This window comes from Nannospalax galili, unplaced genomic scaffold (assembly GCF_000622305.1).
Source record: "Nannospalax galili isolate Female #2095 unplaced genomic scaffold, S.galili_v1.0 scaffold132, whole genome shotgun sequence".
In the NCBI taxonomy this organism is placed as follows: Eukaryota; Metazoa; Chordata; class Mammalia; order Rodentia; family Spalacidae; genus Nannospalax; species Nannospalax galili.
Window position 1 is genome coordinate 4,425,526 of NW_008332644.1, and position 18,367 is coordinate 4,443,892.

Here is an 18,367-nt window from a genome sequence, read left to right on the forward strand (position 1 = left end):
CCCAGGCCGCCTGGGACTATAGGGAGACCTTGTCTCAAAAAAATTAAAAAAAAAAAAAAAAAAAAAAAGCACCAACAAACATGGCTGAGCAAGTATCTCTGAAATAGGATGAGTTTCGGGGATATGCCAAGGAGTGGTATAACCAGATCATATGATAGATTTATTTTGTTTTTTAAGTATTCACACTGATTTCCACAGTGGTTGCACCAGTTTACAATTCCACCAGCATTAAATGAGGGCTCCCCTTTCCCACATCCTCACCAGCATTTGGTGTCATTTGTTTTCTTAATCTTAGCCACTCTGACTGGAGTAAGATGAAATCTTACAGTAGTTTTAACTTGAATTTCCTTATTGCTAAGAATGTTAAACACCTTTTAAGCAATTTTAAGCCATATTTATTTCTTATTTTGAGAAGACTATTTTCTTTGCTTGTCTCATAAACTTCTTTTCTCAATATTTCTTTGTTATGGAATTTTTAGATTAAATTTTCAGGGTTGCTGTGAATTCCTGACAAGTGCTCCATCAGTGGTATCATGGTGCTCCTGCAGAGGTTGATATGATGATGCTGCTTCAATTACTAGACCTGGTGAGGGATTGTAAGGGCAGCAGGGCTCTCAGCAAAGCCTCATTTTAAGAGGTTTGGGCTGAGGAACTTTTGTTGCACGGAACATTCTTTAAGAGAAAAGGAAAAAGAACCTCAACATATCTTAGTTTCACTTTATTTTATAGCAAAGATTACTTTTAATGGAAAATATGATATTTCAAGAAAATAAACAAGGAAAATAATAAGAAATGATGATACAAAAGAGTAGGAGTAAAAATGTGCTAGAAATAAGCCCTATGAAATTCTGGAAACCCTTCCCAAAGCACAGAGAACAAACACAGTGTAGGTTAGTATACTCATGAAGGTGATCATCTGCTGATTATTAGACATGTGCTTCACAATTCTTTGCCCTGCCCTTAGAGCTCTGTGTCAGCAGCAAGGTCCATTCCCCCTCTCCCATGCCCACCCTCTCATGCATTCTCTCTCCGTGCCAATGCCCTCTTTCCACATGGTGAGAAACAGGCTTAAGAAACCATGGAAAGATCATCTCAAGTTTGTGGAATCCATTTGTCTCTTGAAGAGTATTATTTTGTGCTTCTTCAGAATATAATTTAGCTGTGAGAAATCCACTTGAAGAGACAGAACTAAGCAATTGCCTTGTAGTAGAACAGAAGTGTCCCATATTAAGTCAGATAACCTGGCAAATGTTACATGGAATTACTAACATGGGTTAAATTCTGGTGAGAGAAACACTAAGACACATCAGAACAATCAAGATGAAGCCTAAAGAATTTACAATTTAAAGAAGAAATAAGAGATGAGAATTAGCATTCAATGGCATAGTCTATGTATTCTGTCCTGAATAAATTTTTGTTTCCACTAAACTGTAAAGTGATTTTTAGGACAGTGTTCAACTTCTTGAGTAAGTACTGGAATTCCATGGGTTTTTGTCATGTCAATGGAGATATAACTGTGTAATTCTATGAGGAACCTAAAATTCAGTAAAGTCATATGTCTTTGAGGTAACAGCATTTATTATGCTTACAATAATGTCTAACCATTTATAGAATCTCCTGTGTGCCTAAACTGCCAGTAACAGGCTTCACCAGCATGGCAAACAAGAATATAGGATAGGCTGGTAAGCAAATTTAAGTTTATTTCTGCTGTACCAGAATTACCATCATGCCAAGACTAAGTGGCTTCATGTTATTAAGCTACAATGCCTCATATGTGAAAATGCACTGATGTATTGGGAATTTTGTGAGGGTTAAATAAAATAATATGTAAAGTGATTGATACAATGCCTGACACAGAAGAGTTCCTAAGTGATAACATTTAAAGGAAACTCATTGTGTGGTGACAATGATTCCCTAAATATGTCCAGGTCCTGGTCTTCAGAACTTGTGACTATGTAGCTACCTGACATGGAAAAAATAGCTTTGCAGATGCAATGATGTTTTTTCAGACAGAGACTGTCAGACAGGGAGGATTGCTTGAAAGGACCAAGATAATGCAAAGGTCCTCATCAGAGGGAGGCATGAGGGTCAGAGTAGGAGATGGAGTTATGAAAGACAGGTCAGAGTGATGTCCTATGGGTAGAGGCAATGGGTAACCTCTAGAAGCTAGAAAGTTCTTCACTATAGCATTTAGAAATAACGCAGCTTAACAATACCTTGTATTCAGCCTACGGAATGAATTTTGACTTTCTAATCTTCAGAACTGTAACATAATAGAGTTGTGTTGCTTTAACCCACAAAGTTCATGGTAACAGCAGCCACAGCTTACAGTATACCAGCATAAGCTCTTTCCTCTACACCCTGCCAATTTCATTCTCTGAAGATTCAAAATTAAAGAAGAAAATCTAATATTTCCTGTCTGATGGTTTTCTTTTAAAGCTCTATTCTGTTTCTCCTAGTGATGTTTCTCCTCTCAGGACCAGATGACATAACAGGCTTCATTCCTCATTCTGAGTGCCCTTTCCATGATTGTTATTTTGAGAGGTATGTAGAAAGAGTGAGGGATGGGGCAGAGGAAATGGAAATGTTGCAGAAATGAGTGCTTTTATTTTGTTTCTTTTTTCTTTTTCTATGGAATTTTCAAACATTCCATACAATATGTTTTGATCATATTTTGACCCCCTGACCTACCTCCATCCCTTTTATAGTGTTCCCCCCGCCCCGGCTGGATTTCATGTACTCTATCATATATATTAAGACCTGTTGAGTCAAATTTATGTCCTTCAGGGTGGGTTTGTCCACTAGAGCGTAGTTACCCTATCTAACGTCACAACCTTAAAGAAAACTGACTCTCCCTCACCCAGTAGTTATCAGTTTAAGATGGTTCCCCAGCTAAGTGTAAGGTTTCTTATCCACTTCCCCAATTCTTTTCTAAAATAAAACATTGAATTTCTTACAACTTTCATACAGTATACTTTGATGGTACTTAGATCCCTTCCCCTATCCGCACCTCCTCTTACTGCTCCTAGCCCAATTTATATATATAATCTCCTACAGAGTCTGATTTGTGCGCCCAAATGTCCCATCCTTGAAAGAGACTGACTCTCTACCTCTCAGTAGCCATTGGTTGCAGAAAGTTCCTTAGGTAGGGTTTGGGTTTCTTTCCATCTTTCCCATTTTGTAAGGTTTGAGCTTACACGGGACTTGTGGATGCTGTCACCATTACTGTGTTAATATGAGTAACTGACCAGCTATCTGGAAAACTCAATTTCCTTGGCATCAACTACCACCTCTGGCTCTTAGAATCTTTCCTCCCCCTCCTCCACAATGTGCCTTGGGAGCAGAAGTTTGATATAGGTGTCCTATTCAGGGATAAACACTTTTAAGCCTCTTGATCCCTACACATTGACCAGTTTTAGATTTCTGTGTTGATTACCATCTGCCTAGTGAGTGTTAAGAGATTCATTAATCTATGGGTATTACCATAAGTCGTTAGGAGTTGATTATCATATGATTATGATTTAGTAGAAAAGTAGTATTAACCTCTCTCCTATGCCCTGTGACCTGTCTATCCTAAACATGATATCAACATCATGTATGAGCTCCATCCTGTGAATCAGACCTCAAGTCCAAATTAGAGAGTGGTTGGTTACTCCCATAACACTCTTGCCACTATTACACTGGTGTGCATGTCTTGCCAGGCCAGCTGTTGTTGGACTTCATAGTATTCACAGCTAGGCAGTGTTGACAATTATTTTTTCCTTCAGGTTGCATGCATAGCACCTTCCAGCACTGTGAATGCTAACCAGTAGAAATGAGGCCCTGAGTCAGCACCAGTTTGATTTCTCCTTGTTTGTTCTTATGTGTGTAGTGTCTTCAGCAACAGGGTCTTACCATCAGGTTCTGGTGGGGAAGCAAGAGCAGGAACATTGGCCAGTAGTGTTTGAGCATCTGTAGGATCTCTGATCAACAGCTTCAAGAAAGGGAGTCTATTCCTCACTTTATGGCTTTATTTTGTTAGCCTATGGTCTATACTAAGAGGCAATGTCCTCCTGTTATAATTTCTTTTTATATGTTTTTGTAATGTATATACATATACTTAGAGAAGCTTCTATAGGGGCAGCTTCTATAGGGGCTTTTTCTAAAGGCCTTTAGTGTTAGTTATCTTTCCATATACTCCTTCCTCTAGCCTACCCTCCCATTCCCAAACTAATTTAGTCTTTTCTACTTTATTATTCTCCTTTCCCCCTTTATATCATTGCATTCTACCAACCCTCCCAGTATGCTTGAATTTTGTCTAGCTTGAACTTGGCTGCATGTTGCATATGCTGCCACCATCGCTATAAGTTGTTCTTAGTAACATCTAAGTTGTCTGGAAGACTGTTTCCTTCTGGTCATCAGCAACATTTGACTCTTACAATCTTTTCACCCTCTCTTTTGCAATAGTCCCTGAGACTTGGGTGGCAGAGGTGTCCTATTCAGGGCTAAGCACTCTGCAGTCTCTTATTCTCTGTACTTTGATCGGTTGTTATTTCCTGGGTTAATCACTATCTCTTGCATGAGAAATTTTTGCTGGTAAGAGTTGAGACATGTATTGATATTCTTTCTGCCCCCTGTTCCACTATGTTCCCTAGCCTTAGGTGAAGAGTTTGCATTGTAAATTTGTCATTTAGGGCTGGACACTTTACAGAGACTTATTCTCTATGTTTGACCAGTTGTGGAACTTTATAATACTCTCTATCTGTTGTAAAAAGAGGCTTCATTGATGAGTGGTGTGAGGTACACTTGTACATAAATATAAGGATACATATTTTGAGTACAGTAAGAAATTACATTGGTCAGGAATACAAGAAAATTAGGTTGTTCTCTAGACTCTTCAGCCATGTGTGATTGGCTATGTTTATAATATCACACATCAGTTCCGTCCTATTGAGTGGATCTAATTTTAGCTAGACAGCAGTTGATTACCCACAAAATCAAAGTGCCACTATTTCACCATTAGAGATTATTTGCTGGACCTGTTATTGTGGTTCATAGACTTTTCCTCTGGATGAGATCATGGATTGGTTTTCTCCCTTGGCAGTTTTGCACAGTATCTTTTGATACTATGGAGGTTAGTCTTCCTGGAGGAGGCTTTCCATCCATTTTTTGAAAAACTTTAATGTATTTATTCAAATGAGAATTTATACTACTAAGAGACCAATTAAGTGAAACTATTGGGACTAGTTGGACATGCAAAAGGAGATATCAGTTTAGTAAAATAGCTCCATTTAAATAAGACACATATTTATTTGCTTGGACTCTTATCAGAGTAGTGATTTGTGTCAGTAATCACATGAATCCTCAGAATGACATCTATCTTCAAACTAACCAATTGATGACTACAGACAAGCTTTCTTCAGTCAGGAAATCTGGCTTATTGGGATCAGATGGAAGATAGTAGGGATGGCCTACAGTTTTGGGTTTGGCAGCTTTACCAGAATAAAATACAGTCATTGATCTATAATCATCATTTCCAACTTGATTGCTCCCAGTCCTGTGTCCAAAGTATGTTCTGTCCTCAGAAATAGAATCCTTAAAATTCTTGGAGGCAATTGAGGTGCACCCATGTCATGCAGTGCCCGTGGAGGTCATAAGAGGGCATCATATCCACTTGAACTAGAGTTACAGACAATTTGTAGCTGCCATGGGGGTGTTGGGAGTTGAACTTGGGTCTTCTGTGAAAGCAGCCCATGCTTTTAACCACAGAACCATCTCTCTGGCCCTGCCCCTCATTTCCAGCTTAATGACACCTGTTTTCTATCATCCCCTCTCTCAAGCTCCTCCTTCCCCTTGACCCCTATGGTTCCTTTCCATTTTCCTGGCTCCTGCATGACCACGGGATGTATACTTGCACCCATGGATTTGGAGTTGGATCCACAAATGAGAGGGGGAATCCATCACTTATTTTCCTAAGTCTGTTCTACCTCACTTAGTATAATAGTTTCTAGTTCCATCCAAATTTCATGATTTCATTTTTATTTACCACTGACTAGAACTGCATTGCTTAAATGTAGCACTTCTTCATTATCCATTCATCAGTCGAGGGACATTTAGTTTTTTTTTCCATTTCCTAGCTATTGTGAAAAAAAAGCATCAACAAACATGGTTGAGCAATTATCTCTGACTTGGATCAGATGAAATACTAAAATAGACTTACTTTGCATTTCAATAAGTGATTTTTTTTTCCATTTCAGACCCCTTATATTCATGAGTGATGTGATTCTAAGTTAAAATATGTATGTCAAGATTAATGTTTTCTCTACCCTTTTCCAAACCTCTTTCTCTTTCAAAACAGACACAGAGCATTTGGGAATGGACTCTGACTTTTGATTAGGCTTGTCCCATAGCTCTTCAGGTAATACTGACTATTGCTAGCCATTGCTCTTTCTTACCTGTCAGTACTTGACAGTAAGATCTTTTTGCTGAAGACACTACCTAGGTGAAAACACACACACACACACACACACACACACAGACATGAAGAACATCAAGGCACTGACCTTGAAGATTTATCTCTACTGGCTAGCTGTCACAGTACCAGAAAATACTATACATATTACCAGAAGAGAAAATTAATCATCAATCCTAATTAGTTGTAAACTCTGTGACTACAGTAATGACTGGCCTGACAAGATCTGCCCACTTCTGCACAAGTGTTATGGGAGAAACCAACTGCCTGGTGATTGGATTGGATTTAAGGCCCTTTTCATAAGACGGAACCATATCTAGTACTGTTAATAGGGCCCAAAACCATGTGGCTAGGTAGGTCAGAGGCTGTAAGGGAGAACCTGGTGATATTATTCTGCCAAATGTACATTGTATTAAAACAACTCATAGAATAATGCATCTTTCATCTTTCACCAGGAAAGCATCTTGTAGCAGATGACAATTAACAGAACCCCACAACTGATCAACACACAGAGAATATGAGATTGCAGAGTACTCACCCCTTTATGGGACACCTATATCACATCCTGTCTTCCCAAGGCTAAGAGATCTTAGTAGAAGTTTTGGAGGAAGGAGAACCATGGTGATTGATGAACAGAAAACTGTTCTCTGAACACAACAGGGCAGTTGTACATTTGACCCTCTGCACTTGTGGCATCACCCATGAGTCCTGCAAAGGCCCAAACAAACAAAAACCCAGCATGGAGGGGGGAGGTAGGCAGGAAGCCCCAGTCCTAGTTGAGTAATTATTGGCAATTAATAGCTGCTGGGAGAGAGAGTCAATTTTCTTTTCTTTTTTTCCCCCCCATTGGGATAGAGTTTATTGGAAAGGAAAACACACTGGACAGTCCAGTAGTTCAGGATGGAGGAGCTGTCAGTTTACAGGCTGTTGGCTGGGGGTTTTTATAGGGGGTTTGGGGGATGCAGAAGGTGGAAAATAAATTTAAACAAGTTAGGCAAGTGAGAGAAAGCCCAGGGCTTATCAGGAGAGAACAGTGTCTGTCAAATCACCTCCTTCCATCAGCCAGGATCTGGATCATATGATAAGGGGTCTATACATTGTGAAACTTGTCAAGGGGAAGTAGCTTATACTGAGAAAGCTCCTACATCAGTGGGTCTGGGGTGCAGAGGCCTGTTTGTCTTCTAAGATTATCAAAGGGGAAGCAGGCTGTGTTGAAACAGCTCTTGCAGCAGTTGGGTCTTGGGTCATAGGTGTAGGGAATCTATCTTGTCTGAAGGTGGTCAGGGTGCCCACTAACTTAGTTCCTGTGTTTTCAGAGGGCTTGCAAAACCATGAAATCCTGTTGCACTGGGGAGGGTGTTGCTGCAGATCTGAACCCTAATATTCCAGCCTTTTGTGTTATAGGATGGGGGTGCTATTATCATCTTGCTGCTTCCCGCTGAACATGGTCAACGTGGGGGAGGCTGGGTTAGGGATCAGTTAGACAGTGGGGGTTTCCCCCTCATGCGTCTGAACAGGGTCCTCAATGGTTGACAGGTGCTTGTATATGTGTGGAGGGAAGGAAAGTAGCAGCTGATTAAAATTAGTATAAGTTAGTTGTTGAATCTGGCCCTGAAAATATCTGAAGAGGTACGGAGTAATGTTTAGCACCAAAGTAATAGAAAGCAGGGGGCCAAGTAAGGGCAAAAGCCAGGGTGTCATTCCTGTAAAACTAGCCCATTGAGGTGACTGCTGGTACTGGGAAGTTTTAAGTGAAAGATCCTTGGCCACCTGTTGAAAGCATTTTATATTATGCTTGACCTCACCCAATTGGTTGATATAGTAACAGCATTCTTCACCCAAGAAAATACATGTTCCCTCTTTTTCTGCAGTTAATAGATCCAGGGCTCACCTGTTCTGGAGGGCAACTTCAGCTAGGGAGGACAGTTGCTGTTGTAAAATCTGGATTGACTAGGCTTTAGTTTCCACTGTCACGGTGAGTTCCTGCCTGAGGTCCTCTGTTTCCTGGGAGAGATGCTGGGTTGAGATCAGTGTGTGTCCCAGACCTCTAGGCACAAGTCCAGTGGCTGCTACTGATGCCACCAGACTAATTCCTACTAGGACTGCCAGGGTGGCTGATATCTTTGTCCTGGTCCCTTCTGTTTTTGTGGATAAGAAATCATACACCTCTCCCAGGGTGTATAGATTTAGTCTAGGTATGAGAACAATTGGAGAGCAGGTGTTCTCAATATGACTGTGGCTGATCTGGAAGTTCTGCAGGGATCTGAGCTAGCTCCTTGTTAACACACCAGGTATCTGTCCATCTATTTAACATAACTTAAGGTAAACCTGTCTTCCTGGGAGTGGTTCTATCACCAGGTAATTGACCAGTGAGACTGGAAAAGTGGGTCTTCCAACAGATAGACTAAACATTTTTATAGTCTGGACCAGTTCAATTTATGGGGTTTATCGACACTCTAACATTCCCCCTCTGAAGAGGTAACCCTAAATATTTTAGGGATAAGAGCTCCCAAATACTTTTAACATTTTTGGCCTTTGGAACAGAGTACATTGCTAAAATGCCCAAGGGAAATTTGACTTTTAGCCAAGAAAGAAGCTGGCTACTTTTCTTTGGGGTCTTTTTACCCTAATTGCCTAGCCAACTTCTACCTCCTATTCTTTTTTTTTTCTGTTTTTTTTTTTTTTTTTGTCTTTTTGAAACAGGGTCTCCTTGCAGCCACAGCTGTCCTGGAACTCACTATGTAGACCAGGTGGGTCTTGAACTCACAAAGATCCTCCTGTGTGCTGGGATCAAAGGCATGCGCCACCATGCCCGGCCTACCTCCTATTCTTATTATACCACCCTCTGAAGAGGTTTATCCAAATTGCCAACAGGGAATAGGGACTCAGACTGCTCTGGCTTCATTCTATGCTGAACAGGGATGCAGGGTAAGGCAATTGGGGTACCCCTTCAGTGTGTCTATCTAAATGTTTCCAAAATTGCATAACTCTTAACTACAGGGAGAAAAGAAGGTCCTTGACTGGTGCCTAGGAGATGTGAAGGATAAGTAAAGGCAAGAGTAGTTATTGTTACTAGTTCTAGACAGAAAACAAAAAAAAGTCAGAACAGGGCAAATTTCAAATGTCCAAATTAAAGTCCATTGGAATTTTTTGATGAGGACTTCCAAAAGCATCCATCTATTGGGTTCCTCCTCATTTTCCTTTTGTCTGCCAAAGCTGGACTTGAGAGTGATGGACTCTGACTTTGTTTTTAGGCACTTTGATAGCTGTTGGAGTGACTAGAATCAGTTCCCTCTTAAAAGGCTCTAGATAGGGAGAGAAAACAAATTTAGCCATCATTTAATTTTTAGGCTAAAACAATAGCTGGTTTTCCTCCCTCAGCTGTAGATGTGCACTGCAGTATTCCAGACAAACAAGATTTGAAGTCTCTCTCTTCTTTTTTTTTAACTTTAATGAAAACTTTATTGATAATTTCATACATGCATATATGTTGTTTTGATCATATCCATGCCTACTCTCTCCCCTCCAACATTCCCCCCCCTCTGAAGACATAACTCTTAAAATCATTTAAGGATTAGATACAAGCTCCTAAATACTTTTGACATTTTGGCCTTTGGAACAGAGTATGTTGCTGAGAGGCCCAAGGACATTTTGACTTTTAGTCAAGAAACTGGCTACATTTCTTTGGGGTCTTTTTACCCTAACTGCCTAGCCAATTTCTACCTCCTATTCTTATCACACCATCCTCTGAAGGGGTTACCCAAATTGCCAATATGGAATAGGGACACAGACCACCTTGGCTTCTTCCATGCTGAACAGTGATACAGGGTGAAGCAATTGGAGTACCTCTTCAGTAGGTCTATCTAAAAGACTCCAAAATTGTATTAACTCTTGTCTCTAAGGGGAAAAGAAAGTCCTTTTCTAAGGAGTAACACAGACTCAGAAAAACAAACAATGTATGATCTACCTCATATGTTTCTCCTAGCACCAAATCCTTTTAAATTCCATATTCTTTTAATAAGATGATGCTATACAGCAGTCCCTTCTGCATGAAATAACTAGCATCATCATGACTTTGGCTGAGCCTGATCACTAAACATAGTCACAATTGGGCTTGTTGATGGTTGTGCTCATTCATTAAAGAAGTGCCAAGCAGGGTCACTGGACCCTTACCTGAGTATCTAGCTACTCTTCTCAGCCAACTAGTCCAGCCTTGGAAGACAAAAGAAAAATGAGGAAAAACCCAATAGAGGGATGCTTTTGGATGCCCTTGTCAAGAAACTCGAATGGACTCTCATATGAACATTTGAAAATTACCCTGCTCTGACTTTTTTCTAGTTCCCTGTCTATAATGCTAATTACTCTTGCCTTTACTTCTCCTTCACATCTCCTATTCATGATTCAAGGCGAGTCAGTTTTCTACAGGTGTGATACCAGGTAGGTTTACTAGGCACCAGGGGAGGCACTGACATGGAAGAGTATTTGGAAACACAAATTAAGTTGGATAGGCTTTTAGAACACAATAATAATGGATACTATCAAGTCAGGAGAATAGCGAAGTGGGGATGGAGATGGGGAAGAGGCTGAATATAATCAAAATACAGTGTGTGAAATTCCTAAAGAATCAATACAATTATTTTTTAAAGAAGGTCCTAAAATGATGGTAGGCCCTAGACAAAACTTTAAATCTTAGAACATAAGGCCTGGGAGACGTGTGTGTGTGTGTGTGTGTGTGTGTGTGTGTGTGTGTATTGTTAATAGTGCTTTATTTTAGAATATTAAATAACCAAAACAGGACATATATGGGAGCATATGTGTGTGTGTGTGTTATTAATAGTGTTTTATTTTAGAATATCAAATAACAAAAACAGGACATACACATTTAATCCAAAAATCTTATTGGGTATCTAACATGGACACAAAGCTGTAGTGGTTGTTCAATTACAACACAAAACAAATCAGACTTGGGAAACCCTGCTTTTGGGGAGACTCAGCTCCACTATCTGAATGAGTGGGCATCTAACTTTCTGTGGACCTTTTCACTGCAATGCTCAGAGATACAAGGAAGTGGAAGGTCTTTGAAATGTTCTTGGTCAAGTGCAGCCTGGCTGGATGCTTTCTTTTTCTAGTTGACTTAAATGAATCCAGAAATGATTTTCAGAATTCTAGAACATAGATCAGGAGTGGATTATGAAACACATTTGTAGAAGATTAAGATATGCAACCAGAAATTAGCTACCAAATATAACTGAATGGTTCTCATTAACTAGTGAAAACATTGTCTTCTGTTCTAGGGAAAAGTTTCATTGTCTAAGAAAGCAAGTATCTCATCTCTTCTTTTCATTCACTGGTAAACTTTGACCCACATGTGGGCACTGTGTCCCTGTCCGTGTTTCTGTCTCTCTCTCTGTCTCTCTGTCTCTCTGTCTCTCTGTCTCTCTCTCTTGTGTTTCTGTCTCTCTCTCTGTCTCTCTGTCTCTCTGTCTCTCTCTCTCTCTCACTCTCTTTCTCTCTCTCTCTCTCTCTCTCTCTCTCTCTCTCACACACACACACACACACACACACACACACACGCATACACACACCCCCCACTCCTGAGCAGCTGCTGTCTGAAAACAAAGTTCGTTTTTTCTCCTTCTCAATCACCATAAGCTTCTCTTTGTAGTAAAGTCTGGAATTTCACTGAAGCTATTTTCATAGTAGCTGAAAATCCTGTCACTGCATTTGGATGCCAAAGTTCTCATTTGCCAGCTCTGCTTCTGAGGTAACTTTGGGACTGTATCCTTTTTCCTTTGTTCACATGAGAAGCAAACACACTAGGCAATGCAGTGCATATTCCATTTGCATTTGTCTTTTTGGCATCATTTAGAGGTTCTGCATCAACACCCAAGATCCCCTATGATAATGAAGAGGGTAATTAGTCTATAATTAGAAGTTAATCACAAATCTATAAAAGACATTTCAGAATATTGACAAAGGCTTTTCTTGAAGTGACATTTCTATGTATGGTTAATTAATTGCTGATTGCAAACTTGGTCATTGGAAATGTGTTCTAGTCTCTAGTAATTTCTCATGTAGAAATACTTTTGAAAATCATACTGTGTCTTCAGATGCTTTCTGTGCAACTGAGTTGTATTGCAGTGGGAGAAAAGACAAACCTTGTAGGACACAGTCAATACAGTTGCTAACAAATGACTGATACAAAAGAGGAATCATTGAGTCTATTTTATGAGTAACAGGAGAGACTCACTCACCTTTCTTCAAAAGACATTTCCCCCTCAGTTCCTTGGGACACTCAGTGAACTAGAAATAGGTGCAATTTCTCTGTGCAAATGCCAATTGTGATTGACAATGAGAAGAAAACGAGAAAGCAGGGCATATTTTTTATAAAGAGCACACATGTAAATAATACACACACACACACACACACATACATATATATATATATATGAAGTCCAGTTTTCGATACCTGTGAGACTATCCTATGGTTTGCTGCATAGAAATCCAATGTAGTTTTAACAGAAAAGAGTAATGGCTGCTATGGAATTAATTACAGTAGCATTATATTCACAAAGGGGAAAAACATCTCTTCTGGAAATGTTTTGTGTCTGCAATAACATTTTCTTCTTCAGCTTTTGGGATAACTATATGGCAAAAACAGAACCAGTAATCATTCTGGAAATAACATCCTCAGGTGTGGAATTCAAGACCCCAACAACTCATTTCTGCCTGTTCACTCAGAAAGAAAAAGTTATTTAAGTATTGCTGATGAAGAGCTGCCTTTGCCAGGTAAGTGCTGGAAATGCCATTTGGTGCTGTGTAGTGTCGGAACCCTCAAGGCTTCCAAACAGCAATGAAAGACCATCCACAAAACAGCTCACAAACAGATCCAGGGAAATGCTCCTTCTTCCTTGTGGAAATCCCATCGCTCATGCCCTCAGTCAGCATCTATTGTAAGTAGGACTTACCAAGCACAAATTAGATGTGACTCTACATGGCAGCTAAGATTAGGATGATCAATGCTGCCCTAGAATTAAGTTAGAACTTCAGGAAGAATTGACCTAAATAATGACATTATGTTCTAACCACTTAAAGCGGCAATGTTATGATAATCATATGGTCATGGATTTCATAAAACTAGGGAAGAATAAGAGGAAGAAGGAGAAGAGGAGGAGGAAGAAGAGGAGGAGAGGAGGAGGAAGAGGAAAAGGAGGAGGAGAAGGAAGAGGAAGAGGAGGAGAGGAGGAGGAAGAGGAGGAGGAGGAGGAGGTTTTTATGCATATAGCTCTGTTCAGTTTGGATTCTCATGTAGAAGAGACTACACTGAGCAATTAACCTAAATATCCCAGTCTCATTAGTTTTTAAATTATTAGATGAATAATTTCTCATAAATCTAATCAATGATTTGATTGGGTTAAAAGTTCTTAGAATACCAGCTTCCCACAACTTTCTCAGTTCAGAAACCAAGATGGTGAGTGTCACTCATTTTAGCACAATGTGCCAGTGAAAAATTAAGCATTAAAATCTAGTTTTCTGGTCTAGCAGAATGGCTCAACAGGAGAAGGTGCTTGCTGCCAAGGCTGATGACCTAAATCTGATCCCCAGGACCCACATGATAGAAAGAATGATCTGATTCCAGCAAGTTCTCCTCCAATGTCCATATACATATCATGATATGCACACACGAGTGCACATGCACACACACACACACACACACCCCACAACAAACAAATGCAATAAAAACCATGTAAAAAATTAGAGTCTAGGTTTCTGGCCATCTAATTAAATGTCCTTTTCTTTGCTGCCACTACACTATTGCACCACACTACTCACCATTACTAGTAAATCTAGCAAGTGGACTTGCTTTGAGGGGTATATGCTATTTTACTGTCCTTAGTGAAAGCCCCCTATAGTGTGAATAACATACACCACACAACAAAGATTAAGGAAGACACTTGAGTAAAAGAAAATGACACTTTCAACTTTTATCCTCATTTCAATCTTTCTTTTTGCACTTGATCTCCTTGCCTCTTTTTCTCTCAAAAAGAGAAACACTTATTCTCCCCAAGTCCCTTATCTGTGTGCCTAATCACCTGCATCATCTTAACAACTTTGCCTCTCCATAGCGTTTTTTAAAATTCTTGTCTGTATCCTCTCTTTCCAATTAAACTAACTTACCCCAAGGTTTTTAAAACTAATAGATCAAGCTTACTGATGATTTCTTAGGAGTCAATCTTCTCTTATTGTTTACAGTAACTGAACTGAATAACAAGGACTTACTATAAAGAGAGAGCATAAAGTGATCATTGTAAGAGATATTGTTGTGATAGTTTATTGCTATCCACTCAGAGAATTGCAATATGGAAGTTTGCTGGGAATTCTGTCATCATTATGTCATCATTGCTAAGCAACAGATTTAGTTAGGATCAAAACATCCAATACATGAATGACACAGGAAATTGGAAAAATAACGTTAACACACCTTGACTGGTCAGTGATAAAATCAACACCTAATGAATAAAGACAAGTATATAGGAAATCTCTTTGAGGTTGTAGTGTGAGTTATGATAGAGGAAAATATTCCATTGACATTATTAACACATCTGAACAATTAGACATGAATGTATGGAAAGGCATGCTGAAGGACATCAGTGCTTAGAAAGAAGGGGAGGTTCCTCTGTGGATGGATGTTAAATGCATAGATGCTTTCCCGAGACCATTGGAAATCTCTACCTAGAGTGCTGCTGACTTCCTTATTTCTAATATGGAAACTTTAACATCATTAGTTTTATAAAGCTGGAATATAGGATCTTTTGGCATATAAATATTTATTGAAATAAAATCCTGCCAATACAAGACTAACTGGTCTAAATGGGATAACATGCAGGTTTACTCTCTATCAGCCCTTTTCTGTACATAGGTTGCATATGTATGCTACGATTTTTGCTACTGTGATGAACAGATATACAGTATTTATTTAGTATTTATCCTTAAGCCACTTAATGTTTTACTAATATAGATCTAGATAGAAATAAAATATTATGGGTTCCATGAGTTCTAGAGGTACAAAACTATGCCATTTTTATAGTTAATAAATATAAAATTTTTCATCCTCAATTAATCTGTAGATCACGTTCACTCTGATGGAGCATGAAGATTCTAGAATCTTCCTTACTACCTAAGGTGTGGCTCTTGAACTACATCATATCACCTGGCAGCTTGTTAGAGGTACAGAACCTCGGCTTCCTCTAGAACTACTGAATCAGACTGTTCACGCTAACAAAATCCTGGGATAATTCTCCAGCCCTGCTCTAAAAACCTCTTTTCTTGCCCATAGGACTTATCTCCACATTAATCCTTTTATATTTTACCACCATTTCTGTCCTTCTTGATCCTCTATATAAATCTCTTCTGCAGTCTTTAACCTCGTCCAAGTATAAATTTTTTATTTTTAAACTTAAATTCTTGGTGACTTACTTCCTAACCAGAGTCACTAATATACACAGCATGGATTTTAGTTACTACGATCAGCCTGTATGCCAAATGGTACGCACATTACGTTTGGAAAAGCAGGGATGAAGTGCTTTCCTTTTGCATCCTGTTTACCATTCCTCACCTTTTATAGGTCCGAAAGTCTCTCAGAAATAGTCAAGATGAGCATTAGTAAAGATCTGTAAGTGCTAAGGAGCATTTATTATAATGTCATTGGCAAGACTATTCATGTGCTGGAAAAGGAGCTTCTGAGGAAATTTTAGTCGATAATCTCCTTAGCACTCACCCAAGCAGCCTCAGTTAGCAATGTGGTAGGAAATAATGGGCCTTTTGTGCTATCTTCCATAAAGTATACAAACTGTATGTTAATAAAATGAGCACCCAGGTTTACATAGCACTCTCTGGAACCTGGTTAATCATAAAAAGAATGTAGCACCAAATCACATGTCTGAGCATTCAGTGTTGAAGTCTCACCATGGACCATGTTAAGCAAATAGGAAATTCTGTCTGGTAAATTCTGCAATGGAAAGACTGGCAGCCAACTCTCCTGGTGCCACCCTGACCTCAAATGTTTTTTGTTTTTTGTTTTTTTCTTACAAATATAAACAGTAAATCAAGCTAGTTCTGAGATATGCCTACTGATGGTAATAAATAATTCATCAGCTCAGAGCCTCACATGAAAGTATCAACTTTACATTTCAGTGCCCAGCTGGCCCCAAGGTGCTTTGAGGCTTCCACTCACTAAGGAGCAGGCAGGCCATGTTAAAAACTCCTGGTAGCTCCTCTCAATTTAAGCCAGTTAAGCAATAGATCTTCATTTATTCCAGGTTTCTAAGCCAGTTTCCTCTATAGGTTATGAATTCTGGAGATGGGAAGATCTTAGAAATTTATCTGGGCTGTGCTTGTGACAGACAGACACTGAAGAATGTAAATTAGGGTAGAAAATGACTTTGAAATAAAGAATCAGAGAATTGGGGAACTCGAGACCTAGAAAGGGCTCAACAGAGCAGACGACGCAGCCCCTTGGAACACTGGGGTCCTGAGAGATGAGAAAATCAGCCAAGGTCACAGAACTAGTAATTAAGGAGCAGAAATGGAATTACAATCAGGCCTAATGACACCACGTTTACTGCAGTGCCAGCCTCATCACGGCAGTACTTTGGGCTGATTGCTATTAAATAAGGAGAGGTGGTAGAGAAACAAAGCAAGAAAGAGGAAAAATAGGATAACATTTTTGAACTTGATTTCCCCTGAAAAAAAAAAAAACAAACTAAATCTCCTGAGGTTACCCTTGCTTTGAAGACACTGCAATCCTACAGCAGTGCTGGTAAGCTCTCCTTCCTTCCTCAGCTGTATGTGGTTCAGTGACAGGCTCTGGGATTCTTCTAACATAATCATGGAAACAGTTTCCTAATCACCATTTACATTCACTTTCTCCTTTCCAAACAATTCCTCCATTTTTTGTTTTGAGAGTCACTGAGCTCTTTGCCCACATTCTACCAACTTTGATAGTCTGACTAAAATGTTCCAGTGTTTTCTTATGGCCTGTTGACAGAGGGATGATGTTTGCCATCTCATAACAACCCTACCATTAATTCCCTTTGTGTTTAACTCCTGCTGTGTGTGTGTGTGTGTGTGTGTGTGTGTGTGTGTTGACTTGCTTGTTTCAGATAGGATCATATATAGCCCAAACTGGCCTAACTTACTTTGTAGTAGAAGATGACCTTGTACTCTTTGTGCTTTGTTTACTTTCGTTTTGTTTTTGAGACAAAGTCTCCCTGTAACTGTAGCTGATCTGGATCCCACAGAAATATGGCTGACTCTGCCTGCCCAGTCCTGGAATTAAAGGCATGTACCACCACCATGCCCATCAGCCTTGTACTCTTGATCCTCCTACTTTACCACTCATGTGTTGGAATCACAGGCGTGCTCTTCAAAACCAATTTCTGCTGCTCATGTCTATTTTTTTAATATTTCATTTATTATGATTATTTTATGAGTGTATTGTCTCCAAGTATAGATGTGCACCCCTGTCATGCAGTACCCACAGAGGTCAGCAGTGGGCGTCGGATCTCCTAGACCTGGAGTTACAGACAGTTGTTAGCTGCCATATGGATGCTTGGAAACTGAACCCAGGTCCTCTGCAAGAGCAGTCAATTCTCTTAACCGCTGAGCTGTCTCTCCAGCTCCCCTTACAGCTTTTAATACCGTTCCTTCACTTTGTATTATTGACATCTTAACTACTAATATGCTGTGGAAAAGTTCTCTGGTCCTGTCTGTTTGGAGTTCTGAACACTGCTTTTGCGTGAATGTTCATTTCTCTAGATGTGAGAAGTTTTCTACTGTAATTTCATTTAATAGTTTGTGTTTTTGGCTTTTTCTCAGCTCCTTCTGCCCTGTGGCGTCTTGAACTCTTAGTCTCTT